The sequence below is a fragment of the Myiozetetes cayanensis genome, unplaced genomic scaffold (genome assembly GCF_022539395.1).
Source record: "Myiozetetes cayanensis isolate MyiCay16 unplaced genomic scaffold, myiCay2020 scf16, whole genome shotgun sequence".
NCBI classification, from domain to species: Eukaryota; Metazoa; Chordata; class Aves; order Passeriformes; family Tyrannidae; genus Myiozetetes; species Myiozetetes cayanensis.
The window spans coordinates 15,474,113-15,498,247 of NW_026087270.1; the positions used below are offsets into that span (position 1 = coordinate 15,474,113).

At 38.4% G+C, this 24,135-nt stretch overlaps 1 protein-coding gene and 1 long non-coding RNA gene across 2 annotated transcripts in view; one reads left to right on the forward strand and one right to left on the reverse strand.

The window, feature by feature from the left end:
* LOC126637792 (uncharacterized) overlaps positions 1–5,668 on the forward strand; it is a 49,382-nt gene extending 43,714 nt beyond the window's left edge. Inside the window, exons 5-7 of the long non-coding RNA XR_007628430.1 lie at positions 1,451–1,517; positions 3,924–4,017; positions 4,258–5,668. This is a non-coding gene — a long non-coding RNA (uncharacterized LOC126637792). The remainder of the gene's footprint in view (positions 1–1,450; positions 1,518–3,923; positions 4,018–4,257) is intronic.
* Positions 1–24,135, reverse strand: part of WWOX (WW domain containing oxidoreductase) — a 472,482-nt gene that overhangs the window by 156,264 nt on the left and 292,083 nt on the right. The gene's annotated exons all lie outside the window — the stretch shown is intronic.

Below are 24,135 nucleotides of genomic sequence, written 5' to 3' on the forward strand. Positions count from 1 at the left end.
AATACCAATGTCTTTTCTAATTAATTAAGACCTACTGTTGGATACCACTAATATCTGAGTTGAGAAGTTAAGAATAGGAAAACAAGAGACATGCAATTCAAGACAACCTTGTACTTAGGGGGAAAAAAAGAGAAGTTATTTTCATTCTAAAAAGACAGTGGGCGGGAGAATGGATTTCTGCTAAGGAAACAAGCAGTCACTTTCACTGAAAAGGAAATACTGAGTTGCTTTGTCCTAAGGTCTCAGTGGAGCAAAGCCTGATGGTTTAACCATGGCATATGGGTTGCAGCCCAAGAGAGCTAAAGAGAAAATTTGGAAGCTCGTGTCAAATTTTCTGCTCTCTATATAGCTTTGGCCTAGGCCTCAGCAGCAGTCTCCTGGGATAGAATGATGTACTGCAATATAACAAGCTGCCTGACATTTTGAAATGCCTTAACCCCCAGCTTTCCATCCACCTTTTAGCCCTTGCAGCGGCTTCCCTTCCCACGTGGAGCTGCACAATGCACAAGTGCAAGACTCCACTACAAAGGAAAAAAGTTGTCATATCTTTGTCCTTGAGGGTTTTAATCAGCAAAGACTCTTGGCCTCGTTAATAGCATTTTCAGTAATATAATAGGAAAGGCCAGTTATGGTACGGGAGGGGGGCATGTGAATGTCTAATGGCCCTGGCTCAGGCACATGTCACGTCTCAGCCAAGTCTTGGGACTGTTTTCTAGGTTTTTCTGAACAGGACACGGGAGGGGGGGCATGAAAAAGGGGAAGCACTGCTATCCTGTAAACACATAGACTGCAAGTGCCTAATAAAAAAATAAAGCCTCTTGAATTCCTGACAAAGGAAGCTTTCGAAGCCCAGATGCGAACGCTGAAGCCAGGTCGACGCACACAAGCAAGAAGAAATTTATTTTATGCTCCCAGCAACTTTCAGATTTATAACAGACTGTTGGTAGCCAAACTCTTATAAACACTGCAATAATTATATGTCCAAACCAAAACCTTTTTTCCCTCCCCTGACATGGAAAATTCTGCAGAACCAGAAGCATTATTAATTTAAAAAAAATTCTACATGCCATTACAGGCTTGAACTGCCATAGCCCAGCTCACAGCCTTCCTTTTTAGTAAAAAGTCAAAACATCGAGGGGTTGAATACAGCTCCTCTCATACATTATCTCCCTAATGACTTTGACCTATTAATAAGTGGAATCTATCAAGTATACTCTCTCCTACAGTATTTTGTCAATCGTTATATGCCTCAGTGGGGCCACCATTAAAAATCTGCCAATTAATTCAGTATTTAGGACACTGTTAGTATGAAATATGCTATGTATCACGCTATTTCTCATTATAAATATAGAAATGCTGTAAATTACAAGGTGAGATTAGTATTTTCTGCAACAAGAAGTGACGCCTTTTAATGATAATCGTTATATACTTTGCCTTTTCTCTCCTTCAGAGGGGTTCTTTTATAGCTGAGCCACTCCAAGGAACAACAATCTGAATGCCACACTGGATACTGAAAGGTATTCTTTCAACATCCTTATTTCCTGCCATTCTGTATGAAATCCTTTCTGTAGCAGGGACTAAATATGCACCCTAAGTAATTTTGATTCTTTCAAGAAAGTTAACTAAAGAGTTTTTTTCTCAAATTTTAAACAATGTCTTATTAGAAATAAAAATAATATTTAAAAATAAAGTTTGGCATCTTAAACTGACTGCATGTTTATGTACTATATCTGAATAAAATGCTTTTGCTGACCAAAACCAGAGCTCTTCCCCAAAAATGATTAATTGTGGCTTTCTGGTCAATAAAACACTAAATAAAATGAAGAATGAGAGCCTAATGCAAGTGAAAGTCGCCAATGGCATTTATTAATTTATTTATCTCGTTTTCATTTTTTTTAAAGAACAGCATTTTGATTAAAAATATTATTTTATTTAATATCCCATGGATTTAAAAAGTATTAAAGCTATTAGCATCAAGTTAGCATGATTGCCATGAATAATGTGGAAAGTGCCTCTAATAGAGTTGTAGCTGTGGTTTCATTTATTCTAGATGAAAAATGACATTTATCAAACATTTGATCTGATGGGCTATATATTTATGGAGAAACAAAAGAGAAGAGATTAACTGGCAAGAAAATCCATTTTGATTAGACTATTTAATGTTCTGTGTATGTGTTACAAATAACCCTACTCCCAGGAGGATTCCTTTGAACTAGATTTCTTTAGTTATTATTTTTATTTAGCACTGAGACCATATGACCTGTGAACAGAACCTTTTAAAACACTTGACAAAAATCAAAGGCATTAGAACTTTTATCTATACTGTTTTCTCTGAAAGGAAAATCTTCTTGCTCTATGGGCTACACTTGCTAAATTAAACTTGTATTGTTTTTACATGTATTTTTTAATGTCATGATTTTAGGATCTCCCATTGTACATTTCTGAAAGATATTTCATTTGGAACTACAACCATTTATTTAGTCGAAGCATCTGTGTGTTTAACATATGGACTGGAAACTTTCCACTACAGTGACTGTGTTCTGCCAAAAAAGCCAGCAAAAGAAAATGTTCTGATGTAAATATAAGCTGATATCCAAGTTCTTCACAGGTTTTGAATCTTTAACCATCTAACTAAAGGAGAGTTCATCACAACTGCAGCTTTGTTGAAAACAAAACCAAAATAAAACAAAATGAAAATCAGAAAACCAGCAGAAATAGGCCTTGTATACTGCAAATCCCCATTTTGGCAACCCAAAGAGGGAATATAAGCTTAAAGGCCTGAATTTAACAAACCTAATTATCAAGGCTTAATTAGTACCAAGGGTAAAGCTTCATGGAACACCTGCAGACTTAATTTATGTCCTGACAGAGAGGAACAAGTGTTAATGGGCTGTATTTATGTTAATACCTGAACCTTAGAGAGCCAGTGGGATAAAACAGACTATGCACTAGTTTTTTGTTTCAAGCTACAGAACAAACATAAAAGATTTTAATCTTAATATTAGTTTGCACATAAGTCCTTGGGGAAAGTATAGATCTATTTAAACTTTAAAACTGGAGATGCAGAATACTAAAGAAAAAAAAAAAAAAGTAGGGGAAAAAAAAAAAAAAGAGTAAGTTAATTTAGAAAGTGGTGTCAATGCAGAAAATATCAAACCAAAAAGGGTGAGTGGCCATTTTCTGAGCATCCTGTGAGCAGATACTGGTTTTTTAAAACCTCTTACACTACACCACTGTTGCTTTCTACAGCGTGAACATAGATTTTCACGTGCCTGATGCACAAAACAATTCTATTCTATATTCCAAGGAAAGGAAAAAAGGCTGCCCAGTATAACTGCAGTGCTGAGGGTATTGCCTCTGTGTGCTGGGGCTTAGGGGACATGATCTGAGTTGGCTTTGGGCACCTTTTCAGAAGGCAGAATCCTGTGGGGAATGGGGCCTCTTAACGCTTTTCAGAGTTCTTGGAGCCCAGGCTGTAAATGGGCCATATGGTGCCACCAGTCCCAGCTCTCACTGAGTGCCAGGAGAGTACAGAACATTCTATATCCGTGCTGTTCCTCTCTCTGTGTGCAGTAAACTACCTTGGAGCTGGGGGGTTTAGGTAGGAATAAATAGCTCATATGTTTTTCCCACTGAAGCCGCAACTCTATTGTAGCAAGAATGGTTCATCTTCACTTCTGGCACTGCAAATATCTTAACTAAGCTCAGAATGATGGTGTTCAAATGGCATTTTTCTGCCCTGCAATGCTGCTTTCGGTCCTTGGCCACACATCCCATTTTGGAAAGATCACCCCTGAGAGTATGGCCATTCCCCCTCGGGAACACAGCTTGGCTTCACGCCCTGTCCCTGGGGATTCTGTGCCAGCAGGGCTGCCCAGCACAAGGTCAGTGAAAACTTCCCCTTTTTTCTCTTTTAACTAAAGGTTTGACTCTGCCTAAAGGCCCAAAACGGTTTTGCTGTCCATCGTTTCTTGTAAGTACACCAGGCTCAAGTCTCTACAGCTGCCCAAGTGAGAGGTAAGAGTATTTACAGGATGACCCATAAGAATTCAAGCTAATTTAAAGATATAAATCTTGGCTGAAAAGGAATGGATAGCTTGGTTAGTGTATCCTCCCCCCCCACCTCCCTTAGGGTAATGGCAAGAGAATTCTTTAAGTTTTTGTTATCTTTTTTCCTTCCTATTTTATAATCCTCTTTAAAATATTGACACTAATGCTTCTTCCCTTCCTGCTTTTTTTTTTTTTTTTTTCCTCTAGCAATGACTGTTGATCCCAGCCCTGCCACCAGCCTGTTTGCCACATTGCAGTGGTGTACAAACCATCAGCACTTTCCATGGCATCACTGAAAATGTCACTGAGGATGTTTGCACAGCTGTGGAAACAGGGGCTGTTGCAGGGCTGTGTTTTAGTGCTGTAGGCTGGGAAGGGCAGCAGACCCACACAGCAACTGGGAGGGATTTGCATTATCTTGTAGGAGCCCCTCATCACCTTGCATCTATCAGGGGCTCCTTCTGTGTGAGGACAAACTTCCTGAGGCTACATGAGGTGCTTAAACAGCTTGGAGCAAAACCCATCCAAAGCAGACTGCGTGGGCTCAGCATAATGCTGGAGGTGACTTTTGCACACCTAAAGTCCTTAGACTTGGAAAGGTGTTCAAGGACAAAGTGGAGGAAGACCTTTCCATCTCACCTGCAGCTTTCCATCACGCCAAACCACAAGAAGAGTGAAGTCAGCCTCTGCCTGCTCTCTATGGACCTTTCCCTGCTCCAGAAATGCCCCCAGCATGCAGAGAGCCCTTGCATTACCTTCAGGGAACCACGGCCTGAGTGTTATCCCAGCTTGGACCTCCAAGGACATGAGCTCCTTGTACCTCCTCAGCCAACCACCTCAGCACCCTCAACTCTTGTACCTTGGAGGGCTGCTGGAAATATTTGCCCCATTTCCGAGTTTGGAAATACTTTCTGAAAGACTACACGAGTATCCTACTGGCACACTGGTCCTGAGATAGCGTTTGCTCTCAGAGTGTGACTTGCTCTCCCTGCATGAAAAGGAGGATAAACAACACCTGTTTCTCAAGGCAAAAATTAGTTGTTTTCATGGAGGGGTGCTTATGGTGCAGTGAAAATAAAAATGAATATTAATGGTAGCAGTAAACTGTGCTCTCTCTCTAAAGACTCAAACTTTACAAGGGTCACTTCCTAAACCAATCCACAACCGAATTTTGATTCAAAAACGAGACAATAAAAATAATAATAGTCATTTTACAGACTTCTTTTACTACTTTTATCGGGCTAGCAAATACCTCTTTTAAGTACGTTTTCACCTCTGGCAAATTTATCAGACCTTGAAATGTGGCTTTTCAAAGCCGGATATTACACACTAACACCCATCTAATACGTACGATCCTTATAGAAACAACTCAAGCAAAGCATATTGATTTTTACTTTTTGGGGGTTTTTTTTTAGTTTTTTGGGGTTTTTTTTGGTGAACAGCAAGAACACTGCTGCATAACACACACATGAGTTCTCACACATGTACATGTGTGTTCCTGTAACTCAGCACGGGCTGGGTGTTACGGGAAGGGAACGGCTGGAGCCTCGGTGCTGACAGGCGTAGGATTCTTGCAATTCACACGTGCTTTCGTTTTGGTCACGTAGCCCCGTTTCAGAACAGCGTGCTTGCTGTATATTTTGTAAAACTAGCTCGAGATAAACGGAAACAACCCATTAATCAGATTGTCAATGAACATTCTGAGAATTAAAATACAAATCCTGGATGAATTTAGTCATCAATTTCTCAAAACATCTCCGGCATGGGAAGCCGGAGATCTTTGTGAGGTCAAAAAGGTTGATCTCTTGAGTTTCTTAAAAGCAGAAACAACACTTGTCATGCACAGTTTCAATCAGGCTTCTTGTTCTGTTTTCTAATTTCATTTCATCCCACTTTAACATGGCGTTTTCCACCTCCCTCAGATCTTCCCACAGAACCAGTCAGGCAGAAGAAACACTTGAGTAGCTTGTGCAAGCATGATGGCTGAGCTGGTCACAGCAATTGTCCTGGGCACATTAACCAATTTTGCAGTGAAAAAATAAGGAGAATTTTCAGATTGTTGTGTTTAACGTTAATCCAAACTCTATGATAGAAGGCTGTCTTCAAAACCAAGTGTTATCTGCAGCCAAGTATGGCAACTCCAAAAAAGAACAGGAAAAAGAAAACCAAAACAGCTCCAAAGATTTTATTTTCCACTTGGGAAATTTTCACATCAGTGAAATGAATAGCCGTTTTGCTTCAGTGGATGCATTTCTTTTGGGGTCATCTTTGCTCAGCAGGAGTGGACAAGGATGAACTGGGATTTATGGGGCTTTTAATTTTTATTCTTTAATGTTTCTATTTTCTCGTTCGAATATATTTTTATTTAATGTTTTGAAATATAGCTTCCCAGTTCAACCTCATCCTAGTTTCCCAAAGTAAATGCGATTTATGTGTTAAGGTGAAAGAAAATACAGGGAGAAAGGATGAAAGCAGTGAAATTTTTCATATTTCAGGCAAGAGCAAAATCTTTACCTAACTTGAAATATTTTCCATGCTTGCTTAAAAATCCATAAAATGAGCAACTGCTCATCAACTTAAGAGTTATATATGCGAAATCTCCTGCACACAAGTCAGGGCCAACGCACGACTGAAGATTTCTAACCATTTGTTAAATTTCCCACTGTGCAACTGCCAAAGGATTGAAGAGTAAAAATGAGAGAGTGAAGACAAGGTTCCAAGTCACTAAACTGCAGAGATGTCACAATCCTTTTTGGAGGGAGATACTGCAGTTGCACTTTCGTGAGGAGAAATCTCATTTTCCTTTACAGCCAACACAGGATGTTCGACTTTTAACAGAAAGAAAACGGCAAAGAGAAGTGCAGATAAGGAAAGAATAAGCTCTACAAACAAACTACAAACTTATACCCTGGTGCTGTTGAGTAACATGAAACTGTGCATCAACTGTTGATGTTGCACTGTCAAATATTCTCTTGACTTGTGTACTTTAATAAAAGAGGACCCAAAATGGATGGTAGTTATTTTATGAATTAGCCACAGAAACTTTAGCTACGGAGATAAACATTCAGACAGTGTCTTCCTGTGCACACAGGACAGCTTAGTGAGACTGAAACTCTGACTAAACACATTTAGTCAGCACAGTCAGCTCATAGTAGTAGCTGAGGATCCTTTGTCTTAAAATGCAAATTCTTATCAAACAATCAGATCCTTGTTGTTTCCTATGTAACATTTGATAAAATCAGTGAAGAGATCAAACAGCAGGTTCCAAGAATCTTTTTGTTTGTTTGCTTTTTTCCTTGATGGAGAGTTTAACCTTCATTATTTAAGGCATTTTGTCTGTAATAAAACTGTGTTCTTAAACACACATTTAAAATAAAGGTGTAAATTATGTGGTGTGGGGCTAATCATCATTCCTGCCCTGGCACTGTTAAAAGAGATACTTCGATACTTCATAACAGCAATAAGAATAACAGAGTATTTTGGAAACAAAGTAAAAAAAAAAAAAAAAAAAAGAAGAAACTGGGAGTGCAAAAGATGATGAGTGACTGCCTTTTTGAATTATTTTTACTATGTCCACATGTCAGTGTAGCTTTGCCAGTTTCCCACAGTAAGGAAGCAAAAGCCAGAAAGTAGGAGCAAACATCACCTCCCAGTTCCAGGCTTCATCCGTGAACTTCCTGGCTTCTCTGAGTTTCTGTGTGTCCATAATAATTCTGATTTATATAACCTAAGACCTAATGGTTTAATAATATCTTCAAACGCAGGATTTTGACAATAAATATCTTACCAAAAGTGATATAACCTATATTTTCTAGAATCCTTCCGTTCCTTTTGCCTCTTAAAATACACACAGGAACGTGGCATTCCCTAAAACCACGCTGCCCTGAATTATGCCACCTTAACCCAGGAAATGTTCACTAGATGACTCTTCTTCTGCACAGCAGAAAGAATGGTTGCCAGCAAAAGGAGGGATCAGACTTTGATGCACATCTCACATGTGGACGCCCTCCCAGAGCACACTGAGACTGCAGCTGATTGCAGCAACAGACACACTGTGTGGCCTCCTCTCTGATGTTACTGACATTGCAATTATCATATTTTCTTTCTGCTCTCTGAAAGAAGTAAAATCACATGTATCCCAGCTGCTCCAAAACACTAAACCATAGGGAATAAGTATATACCAAGGAAGAAGACAGAAGGAATTTTTTTTTTTTTTTTTTAACTCATATATGACCGGGCATTAGGGATGGAAATTACCACTCATAGCAAGTCAACTATCTCCTAAACACCACGTACACATCAGCACATTCCAAACTGTTTTCCACAAATTCTAAAACCCAAGGAAGAACATATTTCGTTTCACTGCTTCAGTAGCAAAATGGACCAGCAGCTTTATCAGTCTCATCAGTTTTTAGTTCCCCTCACACATGAAATTTATATTTCTCAGTGCCAGTGTCCTTAGAAGAAGAGTGAACACAGCATTAGGATCATTAGTCATCTTTCATGCTCTGGAGGTCCTTCTCGACCAATTTAGTAAAGAACAATGCTGTGCAAAAGAGACAGGGTGGCTGCTAATGACAGGCAACAGTTCAATATTTTATGCCACCTTAAAAAAGTTTCAGTAACTGAAGGTGTTCTCACATTAATTCTTTGCATCAATTATTGACAGAGAATTTAATTTAAAGGCAACTAGTCAGTAACCTAGGGGTACTGTTTTAAATAATTTATAATTGCTGCATGGGTGTAATCATATTGCTATTGATTAAGATCCAGTCACTTCTACCAGTCCAGCATGTCTTATGCTAATTAATTTTAGTGATATCACCTTTTTAACTCTGTATTCCCTGGTAACAGGAACTCATTATTAAAAAATAATTTAATCAGGAGCAATCTTTTAAAGTTTATTTGATTAGTACTTGCTGGGCCATTGAAAAAGTGGATTTAAATGCAAGTAAAATTAGAAACTGAAGAAGGATAAAGACAGACTGATAATTTCAAGAGAAAGGCAAGAATGTTTTTAAAAAAACTAAGATTTTAATTAGATATGGGAAAGAAGATTAAGAGAGAGTTATCACCATTGCCCCTTGATCCTGAAGTTGTTACATGCATTAACTCCCATTTAAATCAATAGGAATTTGGAAGATCAGGGCCTTTGTGGTGAATTGCAATTCTCAGTGTGTCCAGCCTAGGACCAGACCCTTTTAACAACCCAATAAAATACAATATAACATTCCAAGTCTAGAATGAGAAGTCCTTCACAGTGTACCCCTCTCCTGTCTCACATATCAGTCCTCAGCAGAGAATAATCCTTCCCTTCATCCAAACCACGGTGGCAGATTCCAGTGTCTACTGGAAACACGTTTTCAGGTTGCCCCCCAATTTGGGGAGTGCTTCCAAATGCACACAACACTACCTTAAATCTCTTTTAGAAATTCTCCCTTGCTTGAATGCCAACAAAAGGAATATTTAGGCCATTGGGGCTTGACAAAACTCGCTGCCCACACTGATTTATCTCTTGTTTCTCTGTGTTTACTCTCTGTTTAGTGCACTGGGGCTCCCCTGTCCTGTACATGGATTGTGAACTTCCAGTTAGGAGCTGCCTTTTTACTCTGGGTGTGCACTTATACGGTGCTCAACAAAGCACTTGACCCTTAGGTGCTGCAGGAATACAAGCAACAATAACACAGCCAAACCACCTCAAAGCATGGCAGTACACATTTAGTCCTCCAAACTCCACTGCAGACATCCCACTCAAGGGCTTCAGTTGATTTCCTTTGGTCCAGACACCCCCTTTTTGATGTCACTAATTAGTGACGATAACTCTCCCTGCACACAGAAGGTTTCATCTACAAACAGCAATTTGCAAGCACAAAGCCTTCAAGTGCAGAGCCTGAGAACTTTCTCGTGCAGTCTCATGAACCTATTCCAGGTTTTACCATGAAGGCTTCAACAACCCTTACAGATACTTGGTGACTGCACAGGAAGCACACAGACATAGTGAGCAGTCAGTGCTGAGGGAAATAAAACCTCTCTGAAAGCAGATCTTTTCTCCAGTTGGTGGAAAGGACGCTACTGATTTCCACGAGTGCAGAATCTAAGAAAGTTTTCCTTAATGAGCACAGATGCTTGGAAAGAAAGTTAATACAAGGATAGAAGTTTACCATGGAAAGGCAGAAGCAGGAAGAAAAGGAGGAGGCTATAAAAAAAAAGCACCAAAGGGACCTATTCCTGATCTTTTGGAACCTTTCCATGGAGATTAGGGTGCTGGCTGGGAGCATGGGCAGACAAGACATCGTCTATCTCCAGTATCAGCAAGGACACAGGTCAGGGACTACGAAGGCTGAGCATAATCATATCTACTGAAGTCAAAACATTTAGCCTATAAGTAAAATGACAGAGCCTGTAATTTGAACTTGACACATGCTAGGAACAAACATCCACAAACTGATGCCACAAAGGACATGCAATCTTTGTCCCTGAAGACACCATTATGTAAATTAAATTGAATCTAGTCCACTTTGAGGTTTGCAATCAAATGGGTATTTTTAATATCAATAAAAATTGAGCTTTCCCCAGAGAATCCAAATCAAGCTGCTTTCACAGAACAAAAGGAAAATGCTGAAACATATATGCTTTTAAGATAACTCAATGAATGTAAAATTGTTAGCAAAACCAGTACATTCAAATCTACTCTGACAAATAAACTGTGAGAAAGAATAAACTGACCAGACATCTGTGTTCCCTTAGAATAAAGAAACAGAAAGTTTAGGGATACCTGAGTGTTGGGGGGCCATAGCTCCAGGAGCCTCTGCCCAACCTCCACACCCACTGCAACCAGCACTAACTTTACACCTCAGGGAAGAAATACCCCAAAAATACCAACAAGACTGCCCATGATTTATTCTGGTCACATTGTAAGGAACAGGGATACAAGATGGTGAAAGAGTCTGTTGTCTGTTAGACATATGCTTTTCATACATAAAGTCTTTAATATTACTATTATGCACAAGTACCAAAGAAATGTAACATAACATTAAAAATAAAGGAAACACCAAAACAGTAATTAGGCAAGTATGCTTTGGTTTTTAATAAGGATCAACACCATTGCTAATCTACCTTGAATAATGGTTTTGTTAACAAAATTGCATCTGCAAAAGGTTGTGCTTGACAGTCACACCTGGTAGTATGAGACTACATTTCAAACACTTTGGAAAAAAAAATACACTATTAAATTTACTGAATACCTTGGCTAGGGTTAAGTATTTTATGCAGGCATCAGCATCTTTAAGGAGTTCACCTTTTAAAAGGAGCAGGTTTTTTGTTGTAAATGGCACTGACACTACAACAAGAAAGTTCATTTCACAAAGATGATTCATTAAGAAATAAAATATTCATGGCTGACAGCTTGAAGGATCGCCATACAGTTTTATTCTAATGCACCTGTCCTCTTTGTCAAGTCCAATATGGGATGTCATGTCGCCAAAGTTTTATTTAGAAATTGTTTGTCAGAGTGAGCTTTCTAATGTGAATGAAAAATTCATTCCCTCATTAAGAAGATTTTCCATGAAATGTCTAGGATTTTCAATGAACACCAGGACATGAACCAATTACTGTTAAACACTTAAAGAGACAGTGTCCTAGCTCACTCAGCAAAACCCTTAATGCACAAGTATATGGAAAGAACTCAATATCTATCAGCAAAACACAAATGAAATATCAGGTTTATTTTGGTTTATGTGCTCCTTCCTGCTATCCACCTTCTTTCTTTTCTTTTCTCTTTTTTTCTTTTTTTTTTTTTTTCAGTGAGAAATGGAAAATCATGAAGTTTGAGAGTTCTTAGTCAAATGCAAATACTAGATGGTGAGAATTTGTACATGACTTGAAGGACAAAAACGTGGTATAAGTTTATAGAGACTCATACTAATTAGATGAAGAGATACATACATGTAAAGCTGACAGTGATATTTATTTGTTTTTCCTTCTTTGCTTCATTCCTTTTTTGACTTTTCCTGAAAGTCTACCCAGCTAAGACAGCTCCTGCCCCAAGCCCTGAACGTGGTGGATCACAGGATGGGCACACTGTAAAGCAATTGGCATTTCCAAATCACTTCCTAAGGTGAAATTTTTCTTTGAATCTCCCAGAACTCCCAGAGCAAGCTGAAAAACTGACTGCATTCATGTATGTAGTGATCTATGTCCTGTAAAGTTTATTTTTATCATTAGACGAATTGGACTGACATGTTCCCAATGACCTGGTCTCCAAAGACAATCAGTCACCCTCTTCAGTCAGATTCTTCCACTGTGGAAAATAATTTAGATACTCATTCCAGACTTCAAGTTGTCAGACAGACCACCTGGATATCTGGAAACCTGAGACATCTTCTACCTGATTTGATCTCTCCCCTGTGCACCACTGCCTGGCATCACACTGCTCCAGCCACCCAAATCCCCCACCTCTAATGAATCCTAAAAAAACCCAAAGGTGTTTATATATATTAGGGTTCAGTTTTAATCTGTATGTGTAGCTAACTTTCCCTTCCTTGCACCTTCAGGAATTTTTCTATGCAACCTGTGTTTTAGAAAGTACAGCCCAGGAACTTTGTGCTATGCTGCCCATAATTACTTTCACTAGGAAAATGGGCAAGAGCTATTTCTGTTCTTTTAAATTTGTAAGGTTTGTTCTAGACTACAATAGGAGATCCTCTAACAGATGAAGAAGCATTTCCTTAGCAAATCAATATTAATTTATCTAATTGTTATGGTCTCAAGAGCCTTAAGTGCTAAGATGAGAGGAAAATGTTTATTCTGACCAAAAGTTATTCAAATATTTATAAGATTAGATAATTTAGAAAAGAAAATACAGATGGTAGGAGACAACAACACTGAGTCATATTTTTTTAGCCACTCTTTCACTTTTCAAAGGAAAGAGGTCTAAACAAGCAGACAGTGGGATCACTAATTTCCTCATGTAATTTTCAGCCAAAATTCAAAGTTCAGTTTGGTTTTTGTGTCTGAAGAAGACATGCAGCTGGGGCTGTAGAAACAAGTCCATATAGAAACAGGGAGTAGTTATTCTTCCTTGACTAAAACTTTTCAAGATGCTATGGAAAACTTCCTATCAAGACTGCACATTATTCACAGATATGGTATGCATATACATAATAAATATACATATCCATCAATTTATATTCTATAATACATATTAAAAAGCCAGTTTCTTTAAAAGTAATATCTAAGCCTCAGCAAACTGAAGGCAACTCTTCTGACCTTTCTGCCATGTGATAACACTGATATGAACCAATCATCCTTATTTGCTCTAGCCCATATAGTCCATTCTCTACTTCACATAGGTGAATAATTAAAAGCAAAAGCCAGAGGAAATTGTTAATCATTTTGTCATCTGGAAAGGTCACCCAGTTATGCATCACAATGACACAATCATAAATGCAAGACATTATTACTATAAACATGTGAAGAAAAGGAGCCAATACTCAGTTCCAAAACTCATCTCGAAAAATCCCTTTCTCGCAAGTTTATTTACAAGGCATACTTAGAAACTGCAACTATTTTAGTCCTTGCAATCCGATAGTATTTCTTCCTTGAAGTAAGAATAGAACATGCCTTCCAGCCACCACTCCTTTTTAAACACCAATTGTACTGTAAGGTACAATAAATTATTGCAACAACCTTTCACCCCTCCGGACCTAAGTTCAAACATAACGGATGTCAGACGGCAAATGAGTTTGTTATTTTAAGCTTAATCACATCAGACACCTAAATTCTCACAAGCAATCCAGCTGAGGTTCTCTGCCTTTGGCAGGCTTGGTTCCCACTCCCCCCCCCCTCATTTGCACCAAGGGCTCCCCAAAATCCCCCCTCCACAAATCACAGCTAACGAACTCCATCCCTGATTTAGCAACACACGTCAAATGTGTAACACTACCCATGTGAGTGGCCCGCTGAAAACCAAGGGGGATTATGCAGGCATGTAAATGTATATGCCTGCTGAAATGTTGGCAGAACATTTGGTGCTGGTGGTCAGGAAAGGGTTATGGAAACCAGAACACAACGAAACTCTCTCTTGCAGAACGGAGGGGCTTGTCCTTGCCTGCTCATACAACGGTTTTGAAAATGTAACTAGTTTTTTAAAGGGCGAATTAGGAGTTCTGGGGCTCTCAGAACTAGCAAACACAGAAAATCAATTAAACTAACATGTGAAGCTTTAAATATATCACATTGTAAACTCATATTTTATGCCTTCACTTTAAGTGCACTTAGATGAGCTCCTAGAGGAATTCAAAAAGTGTTATCTTATTTTGTGCCCAAAACCAGAAAAAAGCTCCACTGGGCTTGCCAGGCTGTTAAAATTAAAATAGCTGTTTGAGCACAGCATAATATATGAGACGTTTAAGGCATTTTCCCCTAGAATTTTGGTTTATCTTCTTTAGTTAATTTTCTGAGATAAAATCCAGTTATAAATAACCTGGAGGCACTCTCAGTCTGCTGCTTGTGGGATGGCAAATCTTTAATAGCCAGAAATTCTGCCTCTTAGAGATCTCTTGAGGGAATAATAGTACTTTGAAAATTATCCAAAGGAAAATAAGCAAAAAGCATTATAAAAATTATAAAAACCTGTAATTATGCAGGAAGTTATACTATATTTATAAGCTAATAATGAACTATCACCCATAGGCTTTTTTTCCCCTTTTTAAATACAAACATAAAAATATTCATTGACTCCATTCAATACAAACTGCTGATTTTCACCAGAATTGATTGTATAAGTACATACTAAAAAAAATTTCTGCAGGATAAACCCCTACAGACATGTGCCCGACCAATAAAAAGAAATAAAATCCAGCAATTAAAACAGATGTGGATGAAGAATTGAAGCAGAACTGCCCAGAACTTCTAATTTTCAGTACCCTAGAATCAGGAAAAGAGTTATACCCTGACAGCATGTAAAACAACTGAAATATGAAATTAATACTTTCTTTAAACCAAAGACTACAATAACAATATCCTGGCTGTCATCCACTGACTATGTCTATAATTACCACAGTGCCTACAACTAGAAAAGTAGGAGGCAATTCAAAACAAAAATTGAGTCTGTCAGACTAGATACTGTAAGATTTATTCTTGTCAAAGATCTGTAGGCCACAAATCATAATTGAAGTTCAAGCAGTTTAAAAAAAAAAAAAAAGAAAAGTTTGTGGAATATAAGAGCAGCCTTTCCTTTTTTTTAAAAAAGGTCTAAAGCTGCCACAGAAATCTGCAAGTCAATCACCTTGTCAACATTAGCAAGGAAAACAGTTGAAAGCCATTCTGACAGGCAAGCTAGAAAGGAACATGTATTTGTAAGGTAATAGAAAATAACTGGTAGAGATCTTGAAAAGAAAAAAAAAAATCTGCCTAACTATTCTCCTTGACTTTTCTGAGGTTACAGAGAAGGTTGATGATGGTAGTGCAAATGGCATAATTTATTTGGATTTTCAGAGTGCCGGCAATGAAATTTAATGTATGAAAGGTAAGAGCTATGAGGACAGGAAAAAGACCTAAATTTGAGTATCAAGAGAGAAAAGAAAAAGAAAAAGGGATGGCTCAAAAGGGGGAATTAACTACACCAGCAAAAACCAAAGCTTATATTTTGCAGATAAGGTCAATTTGACTTGCTACTCTTAGCTCAATGCAAATGATTAGACAAGTGAAAAATAAAGAATTCTAAATTAGAGATAATCAAAGAAAACACTTTCTCATAGGGAGAATAATAAAAACTTAGAAAGCCTGGAAATGCATATTTGTTGTGACTGTACCAAAGGACAAACTCTACATTTCATTGTCTACCCCACATCCTTAACATGGTACAAACCCTGATGATTCTAGTCCTGACTGTTATAATTCATTCTGCTCAATTTAGAAGGAGAAAGAGGAGTATTTTCTTTTCAAATGCAATTGCACTTTCTCTCACTTAAAATAAAATGCAATGAAACAATACCGAACCTTTGAGGGACACAGTTTTAGAGATACCTTTAAAACTCCACTGAAGACATCAGATTTGACAGGGAGAGTTTCTAATGCCACAGAATGCTGAGATTTGCAAAATCCAGATGTGCAATTTCACTTTTCACTGATATTAACCCCTCATTAATTAACTTAATTCAATGCTGTGGAACTCATACAGTTGGAAAAGCTTTTGGTTAAACTTTTTTCTCCCTAGGATTTTCAAAATTTCAGTGTAAGCTGTGTGCAGGTCGTTTTTGTACACAGAGCAGTGTGGCAAGCAACAGTTCAGTCTCCCAAATATTCATTAGATATTGCTCACACAAAATTCAGATGAAGCACTTCCATTACATTTTTCAATTATTCACAATCTGCAACATTAGCTAAAATTGGTCCTAGGAAATCCATTGCCATCAAAGTGGGTATTTGTGCATGTGCATGACAGAGACTCATTTTTATGCTGATCCCTCCAAGATCACACAGTAAACATTATGACTTCTCCCTTGGACAATGAAACAAACATCTGCTTAGTCAATGAAAATATAGATAATTCTGAATTACCAAAATCAACCAACTCTGAATGATTCAATCAACAGGAGGAGAAGTTTCTGCAAACGATGGGACTGTACTTTGGAGATATGTAATCTGGGCAGCCAATCTCTCAGTTCTCCTTTAACTCCTTAACAACTTTAGATGCATAAATAAAATCTAGGACATTCCATTTATATTTTTAACTTCAAACCAGGCATGAGAGAAAGCATTTTGCTGAATGTCAAACTCACACAAATATTATGCATTAAAAATGTAGTTGCAAGACCATTTTTTGAGGTTTCAGTTCCATTAATCACTTTGCCTCTAGTGGGGATCACTGGATTTCACTCTAAATAGTTTGTGTCCATGCAGCACTGTCTACAGCTGCCTTTCCCTTTTTTTTCCTCCTCTTTCCTCACCAACACTGAAAAAAGGGTAGCTACTCACACTATCAAGGCTGACTGGGAAGACCTGCAGAAAGATCTTATGATTGGATTGAAGGGTGTGTAAGGACCAAAACATGCTGAATATTACCCTGAAGAATGGCTCAAACAAGTATTTTTTTTTTTTAATTTATAAAATAAGCATGACTATATTTTATCAATAACACATACCAAAAAGCTAGGTCAGCCTTTTCATTTGTAACATCCTCCTTTCCTTTTTAACCAAGTTCTGGGCTAACAAATTTTGATTCAAAAAATAGATGCCCCCAGGGATGGCACCTGGCTGCTTTCTTACACCTGCAGCAAAAAGCACAAGGTTTCACTAGGACAGAGCCTTCCTACAGGTAAAGGATGATGTGATATCCCATTTCTCTTTACCACACACCCTTAAGCACTCTGTGCTGCAACCACAGAGGGTACCATACCCAAAATGATGGTTTGATGCCCCTGGGACACAGACTATGCTTTACTGGAATAAATATAGCTCCATTGATTTAACTACAAATGAATCAAATGTAACAGTTTAATACAATAATCATCCTGAGGAAGCAATGAAGGTTGTGGACTGATGGCAACATTAACCTGGGGGATCACTTCCGTCTTACTGGCCTTTTTTATGCATTTTTTACAGCTCTGTACACAGATCATTGCAAATGGAAACCCTTTTCATATCTTTTTTTTTTTTTTTTTGTCTTTTAGCAAATGTGGGTTCAGCTGTTACAGGGGTCAACACAGCAACACTCCTTGCTTAAAATGTACTCTCTTGATTGACAAACACTGTGCAGTTAGCATTTTAGACCAAACAACCAGATGATTTTGCAAGTCTTCCTCAGTGGAAACTCCTTTCTTCAATACAGCTGCCCTGGGGGTGACTATACACCTCTTGTCCCTTCCCTTGGAACAGAATTATACCATTGCCATCAGCATCCAGGGCAGGATATAGAGCCAAGACTATCTTCCCCCCCCAGAAAACCACTATGGAGTTGATGGGGGAAGCCCTCAGTTTTAACAACAAACATCCAGTTGGAAAAGCAGACAAACATAAAAACCCATCCCAGAAATATATTTCTTTGGGGATTTTGTTTTTGTTATTGATCTTCCCAATCTCCTCAGTTAATGACACCTTAGGGTGGATATATCCCAGTCCTCTTTTTTATTTCTAATTCTTCTCATCATTCTTTAAAACAAAAATCTCTTATATAAAAAAAAAAAAAATAAAAAGAGAACTCTTCCCTTCTTGAAAGGATTTTAAACCTGTATTTGAACTGACTTTTAAAAGAGAGGGGCTTTAGTTATCCTCTAACACCAGGTCTAGCTGAACAGTATTCAACACCATTCAGCACCATTTTTTTCTGAAGATTGTGTCTTGGTTTACTGCCAATGTCCTTGATCAGAGCACAGAAGCATTTACTTAGGAAAATAACATTAAATGGCAGCCCATGGCAACAATAACAGCTCTATCGCCGGAATACACTCACCGAGGATGCATGGGTGGCTCGATGGCCCTGAACACTTAAGTACCTTTTTTTTCCTTTCAATTCCCTCTGGTACATTAATTTTTATTGATAGCTTATAGCTATGGCAAGTGGTCTTGGTTTTACTAACTTGCAGGACTGAAGAATATCACTGATGTGGAAAAAAAAAACAAAACATACAACCAAAACCAACATAACAACAAGCTACCTGGCCACCAGGCTGTGTGTTTGCATTTTTGAACCACAAGCCTTTATTAAGTTGGAAAAGAAACTGATCTTCCCTCTCCTACTTTGTCTGCTCACTCATTAATTTCTTTTCAAAGATGAAAAAAGCATTGTTTTTCTAATTTCACAGAAGTTTTAGTTGATTTGCTCTGCAGTCCCGAGTACAAAGTGCAGTGGATTTGGGAAATCCAGAAATTTCTTCTTTTGCAACCTATTCTTACCAGCACAGCTAAATCCTAAGGAAAATTCTGTAATGCAAAATGTCACATGGAAATGTAAACCTCAATAAGTTGCAGAGGAAAAGCAAACAAACATTACTTCTTTACAAAGAAATGTGATAGTGCTTAATATTGTTTCCCTATTCCCTGCCTGTGTCTTTGTATCTATCACACAGATGTATGTGCATCCAGTTTTATATAAAAATCTGATCTGCCAAAATAAAGAAAAAACCAACCTGCCTGATCATTTGCATTAAATAACTAATTTGTGACAAAATGATTAGGAATAAAAGGTTATAGCATCCAAGTGCAGAGAGTTCTCACTGACCACGGTCTGTAATCAAGCATTTCTAGAGCCCACGCTGGAGGTTGTCCCCTGAATCCTGGTGTTAATGGATCATGCTGAGGTTGGTTTGTTTTTTCCCACTGAAATCTTAGGAGACATTAAGTTAATTCAAAGAGAATGAAATTCCTGTTATTTCTACGTATGTGACATAAAAGTGACCTTGCATTGTTACGACAGCAACACAGCTGAATATTGGTGGCCAGAAATCTGGAACACGTGCAAATTGCTGAGTCAAGCCTTTAAAAGTAACACACATATTAGTAATGCTAATGATACTTGAAAATAAGTGCTAAAAAAAAAAAAAATTAATCAATGCATTACAAATCTTCCATTAGAAAACCCAGAGCTCTTATAAAATGAGTATTGTTTCACTAAAAATGAAATTAGTCTTCATGTATGGTTTATATTTCACTGTTCACTGAAACATCACCACCTACTCCCATTAACCCTGCACAGGTGTGGAAGAAACCTGAGCACAAAATACACCCCTTCATATACCCTGGGCTGAGTCTTCAGCACCAGCTTCTACAAGATATCAGTGGGTCATGCAGACTTTAGAGATGAAACAAAAGTGCCAGTATTCATCCCTGCAGGAAGCTCACAGAGCCTCAGTACCACACCTACACAACATATAGGGCACAAAGAGGACATGATCCTGTCCACCCCTGAAGATCCTGCTCAGTAAACCAGAGGGAAGAAATACTGACTAAAGGAACTCATCTTATCCCTCTGTTTTTGCTGAAGTCCAGCATTCAGCTTGGGGTATTATTGCCTTCTGATGGGTATTTGTCCAAGGAGGAAATAACAGCACCACTGAGTCCTGGCTCCAAAAGAGTCAGGCATCACTGCTAAACCTACAGAGCCACAGTATCTCTCCAGCACTGTCCAGTTGAACTAATTGCTAGTAATAGTCATAGAATCATAGAATTATGAAGGTTGGAAAAGACCTCCAAGATCATAAAGTCCAACCTTTGACCTAATACTACCAAGCCCACTAAACCCTATCATGAATTGCCATGCCTACCTGCTTCTTGAACACTTCCAGTCATCCCAGTGGCTCCAAAACCACTGGAATGTGTAGATGACACCCTGCAGGGACTGACCTCCTAAGCTGTGGTCTCAGCACACTCAGGACAGACATATCTCTTAGAGATGCCTTTGCAGAGCAGACACTCATCACAAGGCCCTTTGGACACTACATTGTACAATGAAATACCACTGCTCATGTTTGTATCTAGAAGACAGAAAATAAAATTAAGACTGAAAATGGGGCTCATCTTCACTCCTAAAAAGCAATGGGAGTTTGGATCAGACTGTTGATGATTAGGCTAATATAAATTATTTCACAAGCATCTTCTTTCCCAATCTAAGATTACATAGTGTGACATATAAATTACCTGAGCTACTCTCCATTTTAGGGCATTTGTGGTGAGCTCAAAAGGAGCCTCACATTTGCAGACACTCTGGGTACGCTGCTCCAGCATGGGATCACACTGGGTCCAATGGCAGGAGATTGCTAAGGTAAAGGCTTTTTAGAAAATGCGAGATAAATGCTCTCTTAATTTAATAATGCATCTAATTTTTATACTCTCACCTTTGTTTTGCCTTTTTTTCAACATTTGAATACTCTGAAAGGATGTAAGGAAACCTGATTAATCAGCATTTTCAGAGATGAATCTGATCTCCAGGAGCTCTTTGGGAAAAATGATTGAGGCACACGGGTTTCCTAGTTCTGATTAGGAATCTGCAATCAAAAATTATGTTTACGTAAAGAAACTTAAATATTATCAACAGCATTTAGCACTGTAGAATTGGCATTAATGATAAAAATTAAGTACTAGTGAGTCACGTCTCAAAATTTCTACATTTAAAACAACAACAACAACAACAAATCTTTTCCCTTTCAACCACAAGAGCTACGACTTCCTGATGAAAATCCCAGAGGTATTTTCCTCTTCTCTGGAAGGCATATTTCCCTCTAATTAATGAGGGTGAGGGACTGAGGCGAAGTGAAGGGATGAAGCAGAACCTGACTGCTCTCTGCGGCTCTTGCTGCTCTCTATAAGCTGCGGAGAGAAATTTCCCCTGCCAAGCTGTTTTGCTGTGGGTTCAGCACCTGTTTTGTAAACTGGGATCCCAGTGCTTGGTTCAGTGAAGTCTGTCAACAGCAGCAGTGACTGTGTGCAGGTTGGCTCTGTACCAGCCAAGCCCACTTGTCTTGGCATGGTAGAAAGGCTCGGAATGACTGTCCTGAGAATGGGCTCAGGATCGTGTATTTTACTGCCTGGACTGAAACAAAATATTGATCAGGACTGCTTTTAATATGTTTCTTATATTAATGGTTGATTTTCTTTCTTTCCCTTCAAGGCTTCCCAGTAGCTGAATTTTAGAAGCAGCTCACCAGCTCTGAAAACATTCCAGTCTGTATGTGAGGTTTCATATTCACTGGAAGAGAGAACTACATTTTAACTGAATTGAGAAACGTCTTTTATATCAGGGAGAGATAAAGAGCAAAGGGAGAGATTGTTCTACCATCATATAAAAAGATCTTGGCACACGACTCTGCTACACTGAGATTGAATAAGGGATACAGCAGATATTTAGTCATTTGTTCCCTGGGTTTTTGACTGGCTGTAGCAGTGAGGGAAGTGTTACCATAAACGTCTCTGAATTGCTAGAGGAAGTTTTATTGTCTGCCAGATTCACAAATTGAAATCGATCTTCACTCTCCCACTACCAGTTTTGCCAAAGTTTCTGCAAAGTAGACACAACAAAATGTGGTAGCTTTTCAGGTTACTTCTGATTAAATTCATATCATTTGTCTTGAAACAAAAGTTTTTTTTCTTTTTTTCTTTTATCTGACTGCAACATATAATTTTAGTCAGCTAACACTAAATTAGACACCCACTCAGATTTATTATGATAAGAACATTCAGTAAGCTAATTTCAAGATGATGACTCCTATAAATTCTTATAATTTATTATTTAGTACTTTGGTTTTTAATCATTAAGTACGTGAAGACTTTGTAGGTCAAACCTGTATTAATGAAGACAGTAATCTATTTTTCAAACTCTCTGCTCCTCACCCACCTTTCAAATTGTAAATTAACAGAAATATCTTTAAACATATGTAGAAGAACAAAGGGAAAAAATGGGAGTATTTGCAGCACCATTTAACTAACCATTCCTGAGACCGTGTCTATTAAATCCATTTCCTCACACTTTTTGCAATTTTTACCAAAGGGAATGCTGAAATCAAACAAAACAAAAGATAGTCCTTAAATGAGCAATTTTAATAATCAGAACAGCAAAAATTAATGGAAATTATGCAAAGATAAGCACTAAAGTTTTCATTAGATTGTTACATTAGCACAAATGGGGTCATTTAGAAGAACTTTCTCTTGCTGGCCACAGGTTTCTGAAACTTAAATATTAACCATATGAATTTTTTAAGAGGCAAGTAAAGATATCAGAGGAGATCTTCCCTTTCACTCAAGCCCACGCTGCAGCACAGACTTCCTAATGACTCCTGTACCCGGGTGGGACTGGAGGGAGCTCTGCTCCCATCCTGCCCTCTGACTATTTGAAATTCCCATTCTGATTTTACGCATGCTGGTCCTCAGCACATATTGACCTTTCACTTATTATGCTACATCTGTTTGTTTTTACATCTAATGTTTCATTGTCCTCCGTTCTCTGGTGCTTTTATTCCCCGCGGGACATTTAATCCTTTGCAACAACACTGAACATTCTTTTCAGGAACACATCGGGACTCTGAAAATCTGAATATATCGCACGCAGTACAGCACATTAAACTACTCCAGAATGCTGTAAATCAGTTCAAATGTATTTTTAGGAAGAGCTCCTATAACTATTGCAGATCTCACACACACATGCATTTATCTTTCGTCTGCTGTTGCAAACTTAGTGACTCATTTGTTACTGGGAATAATAGTTGTGTCATTTCTTCATGCAACTAATAAAGCTTTGTGCCATGGGTACCTAATAAATGAAATTCACAACAGGAAACAAAGCCCTGCAAACAAACTGCATTGATAGAGCTGCACCTTTTTACCAGTGATTCACTGGTCCTTTCCCCTTGTAACCTTCCAACACAGGAACAAATATTCCTGGAAATATTTGAATTTGTGTATGCATGAAAAAAACCAACATTGCAAATAAATTTATTCAGCCTGTAGACAGGTTTCTCCACTGGCAAAAATATATTTGGTTTTGGTGGAAATCATATGAAGAAGAGTCTTGCCTTCACTCAGATGTATGGAAAAGAACATGGGAGATGGGAGTTGCAAAACAAAATAAAGGATTTAAAACCTGGAATAATTTAGGCACTGATTGATTTAACCATAGAATAAACCACTGGTGATCACCATAGCTTAACTAGAACTAGAGCAACAGACACTTCCTTGGTCCTGCATTATTTCCACAATATAAGCTCTGCTAAAAGGATTGCATCTGGGGAGTGGTTTGAGGGCCCCATAAGGGACAGGAAGGAAGGGTGGGAAACAAGGAAGGAACTAGGTTTGCTTGTGGCTAGGAAAAAAAATTGAAAGGAATGGAAAACTGCAAGTCAGCATCTCTGTAAGTGTCCTAGACCCAAGAAGGGTAAATAAGTCCCAGCCCAAACAGAGGGGAGGCAACAGCACTGATCACATCCAGAGCATGGAAACAAGGACTAGGAGAAACAGGGCTAGTTCAAGGACTGAATTTTTAAGTCATTAACCATTTCCTGTTCAAGAAAGCATCAGGAAAACATGTCAGAAAGCACATGTTAGTGCAGTGCTGTCCTTGAACATGTGCCCCCTACCTCGCTGCTGGATCTGCAAGTA